The sequence below is a fragment of the Macaca nemestrina genome, chromosome 18 (genome assembly GCF_043159975.1).
Source record: "Macaca nemestrina isolate mMacNem1 chromosome 18, mMacNem.hap1, whole genome shotgun sequence".
Taxonomy (NCBI): Eukaryota; Metazoa; Chordata; class Mammalia; order Primates; family Cercopithecidae; genus Macaca; species Macaca nemestrina.
In genome coordinates, this window is record NC_092142.1 from 19,413,788 (window position 1) to 19,422,311 (window position 8,524).

General features: G+C 43.2%; 1 pseudogene; it reads left to right on the forward strand.

Annotated features, from left to right (window-relative positions):
- The first annotated feature begins 3,710 nt into the window (after nucleotides 1-3,710).
- Nucleotides 3,711-8,274, forward strand: LOC105485049 (sal-like protein 4; annotated as a pseudogene).
- The last annotated feature ends 250 nt before the right edge of the window (nucleotides 8,275-8,524 follow it).

Sequence of the window (8,524 nt, forward strand, 5' to 3'; positions counted from 1 at the left end):
AATCCTCAGCCAGGCGCAGTGGCTCATGCCTGTAATCTCAGCACTTTGGGAGGCGGAGGCGGGTGGATCACGAGGTCAGGAGCTCAAGACCAGCCTGACCAAAATGGTGAAACCCCATCTCTACTAAAAACACAAAAATTAGCAGGGCATAGTGGCAGGCACCTGTAATCCCAGCTACTCCAGAGGCTGAGGCAGGAGACTCGCTTGAACCTGGGGAGTGGCGGAGGTTGCGCTTGCAATGAGCCAAGATCGTGCCATTGCACTCCAGCCTGGCAACAGAGTGAGAACAAGTCTAAAAAAAAAAAGCAATGCAATGCTCTTCTCTATGTTGTCTACCACCATATAGCCCTTAGGCCTGGCATAGTGCTAGTGATACAGCAGATACTGAACAAATATGTAGTGACTGGATGTTGAAGGCATTTATAAGTCTGGGTTCAATTATTTTAAAATTCTTCTGCATCACAAAATGCTCTTTTTGGGAACAGTTGGGAAGGAATTCAAATAACCTTCTCAATGAGACGGTGGAAGATTGTTGAGAGCAGTGATTTTAGAGAGCGTTGCCCTTTACATGGGAACTCTGCATCCTTTCGTCTAAGTCGCTGGTCACACTTGAAATCAGTGAATACCACTTGAAACTCACTGTCACCTCTTTCTCTACTCTGGCCCCAGCAGTCATTTCTCTAGGCTCAGGCAACAGTTAATTTAAGGTAGAAATTAAATGGAACCAAATTGCTCTTTAAATACCATAAACCATTTAACAGAATGACTTTCGTCTGCTGAGCAGAATTAATCCCTAAAGCTGGAAAAATGCTCCAAGTGTATATATGTGTGCTTATGTGTATTTTTTCCCTTCTGAAAATAAATGGGAAATTTTTAACTTTTTATTATGAAAACTTTGCAGCACACTCAGTAGTGGAGAGAAGTATCTAATGAACTCTTGTGCACCCAACACAACTCCAACAATCATAAAAATGTTGCCAAGCTTGTTTCATCAAAACCTCCGACTTTCTTTCTTTCTGTTTTTTTTTTTTTTTTTTTTTTTCTGGCTGGAGTTTGCCAAAGTAAATCGCAGATATCATATTATTCTACTGCAGACATAAAGGAGAAAGCCTTTTTTTTTTTTCTCTACAGTGCTGCATTGCCATTATCACACCCAGAAGAACAACAATCATTCTCCAATAGCTTTCAATACTCAGTCCACACTGAATTCTCTGAAATGGGAAATGATGAAGGATGGGCCACTGATCTTACTGAAATAAAACTTGACACTCTCTGACATCCGTCTCCTTGTTGAACACATCCTCTTTTCATCTCTCTGGTGTCTGGTTTCTATCTCTTGGCACTGTTCACTTCTCCCACTACAAAGACTTTCCCTTGGCATCACCTCTACCCTCCGCTTGAAAGAGCCTATTGATTTTTTGGAAGATTTGGAGAAGAGGCCTGGCACAGATTTACATAGGTTTTCTCCTAAGGGAAGACCAGGTCTTCCAACTTGCCTTCAAAGATGCAGAGGATTTTGCAAGGATGCCTGTGGCCCAGCGAGGGAGAAACTAATACCTATCTTGCTAGCCAGAAGTGCAAGATCAAAAGTCAGTCATTCTAGCAGCAGATGGTGTTGTCAGGGCACCTTGAGATACCATTTGTGTCAATCTGTTTAGGTCTGTCTGCCTGACTCTGTAATTCATCCATCTGTTGCGCTGTTTGTCTATCTACCACTAATCTATTCAAGCATGTGCCTATCTAGCTAGTGATGATTCTCTTAAATCTATTCAAGTGATTGCTCTAAGCTGCTCATTGGTACAAGTAATTCATCCCATTACCAATAATTACTCAAAGCCCATTGGTTTTCGCCCTATCTACTCATGCAGAATCTCAGTCTCCTGAAAATTCAGGTAATCTTCAAACACACTCTATATTTTACTTACTTGATTTTTTGCCTGTCATTCTCTCTGGATTGTAAACTCCATGAGGGCAGGCCTTTTGGTCTGTTTTCTCACTGTTGTATCCCAGAGCCCACTTCCAGGCCTGGCATATAGTAGGTGTTCAATACATATTTAATAGGTAAATGAATGAATGAATAATTATCATCCCCATTTTACAGATGAGCAATAGGAGCTCAGGGAGGTGAAAGAACTTGCCCAAGGTCGTGTCTAGAAAGGAGAAAAGCTGGCCTTTGAACACAGGGCTGTCCAATTTGTAGGTGTCATGCTCCTCCTAACAGATCGCCATGTTGCTTCCAGCAAATTAAATATTCCATGGCAAGAGTTATATTCTGGTTGCATTCTACTGTCTCTTCTGGAAGTTCCTGTTATTGTCAAACCTGAAATTCTCTATGTTGTTTTTCATTCTAGTCACATAGAAGACATGATTTAGAAAAATTTGAATTTGTGATATACCTTTTCTCTTCGATTTGGGTACTATAAGTCTTAGAAGCAAGAAAGTTGATTTGGATGTAATGTGAACATGGGAAAAATGCGATGAAAATTATCTGGGGGCTTCCTTTATAGGCAAAAGATGTTGGGATATATGTTTTGGGGATGTAATGGTTCATCTGACAAAAAGTCTGTCTCATTTGTTCATTTTAGCAGATATTTCTTGAGCATCTGCTGTATTTCAGGCACTCTGCTGGGTGCTAAGAATGTAACAATGAATGAGACACAGAGGCTAATCTCAGTTGTTGCAAGATGACCTCCAGCAAAATATTGGGCCACCATGAGCATATGTATATAAACTATATTTAGTTAAAATCTTTTACATACTTCACTCATCTTTTAAAACAATTATTTAACTAATTATTATTATTTAAATTTAACGTAATTATTTAACTACTTATATGACAGCTTGTTTTAAAATCATTCAACTAATCATTTGTGCTTATTTATTAAATTTTTCTAATTTTAAAAGAAATAGTCATCTTACGCTGGATTACTTGTTGAGAATGTTGAGAAAAATGTCAGATTATTAAATTTTTAATAATTGAATTCAATTTTTAGTAATGCCCAGGCGCGGTGGTTCATGCCTGTAATCCCAGCACTTTGGAAGGCCGAGGCAGGCGGGTCACGAGGTCAGGAGTTCGAGACCAGTCTGGCCAATATGGTGAACCCCTGTCTCTACTAAAAATACAAAAATGAGCTGGGCATGGTGGCGGGTGCCACCACCTCCAGCTCCTTTGGAGGCTGAGGTGGGAGAATCGTTTGAACCCGGGAGGCAGAGGTTGCAGCAAGCTGAGATCACGGCATTGCACTCCAGCCTGGGCCACAGGAAGAGACTCTGTCTCAAAAAAAAAAAAAAAAAAAAAAAAAAATTACTTTTTGAGGCATATGTAATTCACATTTGTTGAAAATAAGAGAAACCTTGGCAATTTCGTATGCTTCAACTTAATCATGTTATCTGACTGTAAACTAACATATTGGACCATCTTGTTTAGTTCTAGGGCTCATCTACTGCAAGTAATATCATATTCTAGCATTGGGGCTATCGTGAAGTATATGCTTAAAACTTGATCATTATGGTAGGGTTGACTTAGGGGGGTTATGTGAAGAAGTCATATAACCTCATAAAGAGTCAGAAAGGTGACGTGAAAAATCACCTTAGGAAGACTGAATATGTATCAACCCTGTAAAATGTTAATGTAACCTGATTTAATATATTAGCAGCCTCAAATAAGGAAAGTGTCAATCAAAAAGAGACAGGCAGGAGATTGTGCAGCCATGGAGATGAGAGAAAGGAGAGGGACCATTAGGATACTCAGGTTAGTACTGTCCATCTAGAAAGAAATTTCGACCAAGAGAATTTTTCTGTATCTTTGAGGTATAATTTACATATGATAAAACCTTCAGTGTTAAATTAAATGAGTTTTGGCAATTATGTACAACCATGAAATCCAAAATATAGTATATTTTCTTCACCTCAGAAAATTCCAAGCCCTTTCTAATCAAAACCAACCCCCTTCCAGGCAACCACTTTCTGATATTTTTCACTTTGAATAATGTAGCCTATTCTAGAACTTGGTGCAAGTGGAATCATCTGTATATATCCCTTTCTGTAAGGCTTCTCTTGCTAAATATAATTTTTTGAGATTCATCCATGTTTTGGGGCATATCAGTAGCTTTAAAAAATATTGCTGAGTAGTATTTTATTGTATGAATATACTACAATTTGTTTATCCATTCTCCTGCTTAGGATTGACCAGCATATACCTTTTATTGTGATTAAAGCATATATATAACATAAAAGTTACCATTTTAACCACTTTTAAGTGTGTGTCATTTTCACTGGCATTAAGCACATTTATAATTTGTGCACCTATCACCTATCCAGAACTTTTGATCATTCCAAACAGAAGCTCTGTAGTTATAAAATGGTAATTCCCCATTCTTTCCCCAGCCCCTACGCCCCTGGTAACCCCCATACAACTTTATGTCCCTATGAATTTGACAATTCTAGGCACCTCATATAAATGAAATCATACAGTATTTGTCTTTCAAAGGCTGGGTTATTTCAGTTAGCATAATATTCTCAAAGTTCATCTGTGTTGTAGCATGTGTCAGAATTTCATTCTTTTTTAGCACTGAATAATATTCCATTATATGTATATACCATATTTTATTTATTTGTTCATTTAACGATAGACACTTGCACTGTTTTTCGCCTTTTGGCTACTGTGAATGCTGCTGCTATGAACAACGGTACACAAATACCTGTTTGAGTCCCTGCTTTCAATTCTCTTGGGTATATACCCAGAAATTGAATTGTTGAATCATGTGGTAATTCTATGTTTAATTTTTTGAGGAGCTGCCATACTGTTTTCTGTAGTGGCCGCACCTTTTACATCCTCACTAGCAATGCACAAATGTTCCAATTTCTCCGCGTCTTTGCCAACACTTGTTATTTTCAGGTTTTAATTTTTTTAAATAAGTTATCCTAATGGATGTGAAGTGGTATCTCATTGTGGGTTTGATTTGCATTTTCCTCACACCACGTCGAGGCACAAGCTGGCAAAACCCCAGCACATCAACTAGGAGGAGGACCAGGGTGAGGAGCAGCCAGAGAAGCTGACCCTAGCATTTGCAGATGTGGCCCCAGTGGCTCTGGTGGCCTGGGAGCCAGGGCTGCTGTAACAAACAACCACAAACGCGATGGCTTAAAACAACAGAAATGTATTCTCTCATCGTTCTGGAGGCCAGACATCCAAACTTTAGGTGCTCCAGCGAACCGCCCAGGGAATCACGATGATAAAGTGGCTTCATTGGGAGGAAACACACAAATGTGAGAAATGTTGTGCAGAGTTCTTTAGCATCTTTGAGTTCTTAGAACATAAGAAAAATTGCACTGAAAATCCACCAGTTGTGTTGTCATCATGAATGACAGCGAGGGGCCAGCGCCTTCAGGAGACTTCTCTGGAGCTGTGCTGAGCCACCAGCCACTTTGTTCAAACAGTAAGGATGGTCACAGGGAGAATGGTGGCCGCTTAGGGAACATGAAGAAGGAGCTGGGTGTGGAGTTTGTGGTGCACCTAAAAACCAGAGGTGGCCTGCCACCCACACTCCAGGAGATAAGCTATTTACTCAAAGGCAAAGTAGCCAACACTATGTGAGCCTGCAGGCACTACAGGGCACCAAAGTGGTAATAAATCAGTGGAGCTAAGATGCACTGCCAGCCTCTGTGCCCAGTATCAACAGCATCCCGTGGGTCCTTGAGAAGATCCTGTGCCGCAGCAGCTATGGTAGATTCAGCTCACCAATCAGATCCACATCCAGGTGGATAAGTGGGCCTTAGCACGCCTTGCACTCAGGTGGGGAAGGGGCCAACACCCTGAAGACCTTGTGCAGTCACCTGTCCCAGCAGGTTCCTGCAGCTGTGGTTTTGCTCAGCCTGAAAGCTGGAAGCCAAGGTCTGTCTCTGGACACCTTGAAACAAGCCATACTAACTCACACCAACATCCTTTTCACCACCAGTTCTCCATCCCCAGGGCTGATGCCCTTTGCTGTGAAGCTGGATGGGACCAGGGTGCTTCAAATGTAATGTTCCCCCTCTTGAGTGCTTTGCTTCCTAAGGCCCCGGGCTTGGTGCACTTCCAAAGTCCTTTCTCCACTGGGGCACTAGACCCATCCAAGAAAGGGAAGGGGAAGCCACTGAACCTCAGTGGATGTCAAACCCGAAGACGAGGTGATCCTCTACAAGGACAAGTGTAAGTATTGTAGCAAGGTTTTTTGAGACTGATAACTCCTTGCAGATCCACCTCCATTTTCACATGGGAAGAGAGACCCTTTGTGTGCTCTTTCTGTGATAACTGCTTCACCACCAAGGGCAACCTCGAGATGCACGTTCACCAACATCCTCAGGTGAAGGCAAACCCTCAGCTGTTTGCTGAGCTCTAGGTCAAAATGGTGGTAGGGATCACATCCCCTATGCATTCTTTGTACATCAGTAGATGAACTGAGTCTCTCTTTAGACACAAAACCTGTTCTTGTAATCCCCTCTGCAGGGCTACTTCGAAAGCTCTCTTTGGGGCCTAACCCCAAGGACCTCACAGGTGACCCATTGCCCAGTGACCTGTAGCCCACGCTTCCTGGCATGGGGCCAAACCATAATTCCTCAAGGGTTGGTGGCTTTCAAGAAGGTGGGACCCCTGAACCAGCATCAGAGACTCTGAAATTGCAGCAGCTGGTGGAGTATATCGACATGACCACCACGGACCTCAACAAATGCCTCATTTGCCACCAAGTATTAAGCTGCTAAAGTTCCCTCTAAATGCTTTGCTGCATCCGTACTCCAGAGACACCGTTCCAGTGTAAGATCTGCTAAAGCTCCCTCTAAATGCATTGCTGCATCCGCACTCTGGAGACACCATTCCAATGTAAGATCTGTGGCTGAACTTTTTCTACCAAAAGCATCCCTTAAGATACATTGGGATTCACCAACCCAACACATCTATAAAGGCACATCATCTGTGCCTTTTCTATCAGAAGAAGTTCACCAGTGCTGTGTTGTTGTATCAGCATATTCAGATGGACATGGACAGTCAGACTCCCAAACTTCCCCTGCCAGAGAATTCCTGTGACTTTATGGGTCCTGAGCCAATGACGGTGGAGGAGAATGGCAGCACCAGTGCCATGTGCCATAATGATGTTTTTGAAAGCACCAGTGTAGATGAAGTCAGCTCCCAGGAGGCCTCTAGTAGCTCCTCAAAGGTCCCTGTGCCTCCTCCCAGCATGCAGTAGGCATCACCTATACTAGGGTTCACCACGATGTCTTCTTCAGATGCCCTGGGAAACGTGGGTCCTGCCCCTTTTGGCCTGCAGCACCAGAGCAGCAGAGAAAACAGTTCCATGAAGAGAAACAGTTTGACCAACGACTGGTCCTCACCGATGGGAGCCCGGGAGTATCAGAGCTGAAGTCCAGACATCATGGAAATCACAGCCTTCCAGGTACTCTCCCCAGCCAATGCCAAGTAGGAAGGATCAGTCAGTCTCCTGATGCCAGAGACAAAGCAGAAAGCTCTGAAAACAGCCCGATTAAGACAGAAGGTTGGAGCCATCTCCCTTCAATGTTTATCCGAGCTCAGCCAATCTATGTCAAAGTTGAAGTCCCTGGCACATTTGTTGAACCCTCCACATTGTCCCTGGGGATGACCCCTTTGTCAGCGGCCTAACCATGCCAACAGGCCAAGCAACACAGCTGCACACGGTGTGGGAAGAACTTCTCACCCATTAGCCTTCTTCAGGTTCACGAGCAGACTCACACTGGAGAGAAACCTTTTGCATGCAACATTTGTGGGTGAGCTTTTACCACCAAATGCAACTGGAAGGTCCACTATATGACTCAGCATGCCATGGTAGGAAGCTGGCTATTAAGAACACCATAACTCTGTTAGGTACAGATGGAAAGAGTCTCAAATATTTCCCAGGGAAATCCTGTCCACTTCGGTGAACTTGGGCCCTGTTGTGTGGAACCAGGACACCAGCACACTCAATGGTGGTATAGCCATGAAGACCAATGAGATCTCTGATCCAGAGTGGCGGTGTTCCTACCCTCCTGGTTTCCTTGGGAATCAACTTCAATATAAATAACGCCACTGTCTCCAACGTGGATGGCTTCCATTGGGGTATCAGTGCAGATATGGCAAAAACAGGTGCTTCTGGGAGCATTCCCAAACACCAGTTTCCTCACTTCCTGGAAGAAGACGAGATTGTCGTCAGCCAAACTCAAGGAGAACTTGCGTGGAAAGAGAAATGCAAGCAGATTGAAATCTCTAGAATCTGCTCTTTTTAATAAGAACTCATCTCCTAGCCGGATGCGGTGGCTCGAGCCTATAATTGCAGCACTTTGGGAGACCGAGGCAGGCAGATCACGAGGTCAAGAGATCAAGACCATCCTAGCCAACATGGTGAAATGCTGTCTCTACTAAAAATACAAAAATTAGCTGGGTGTGGTGGCGAGTGCCTGTAATACCAGCTACTCGGGAGGCTGAGGCAGGAGAATCATTTGAACCCGGGAGATAGATGATGCAGTGAGCCGAGAT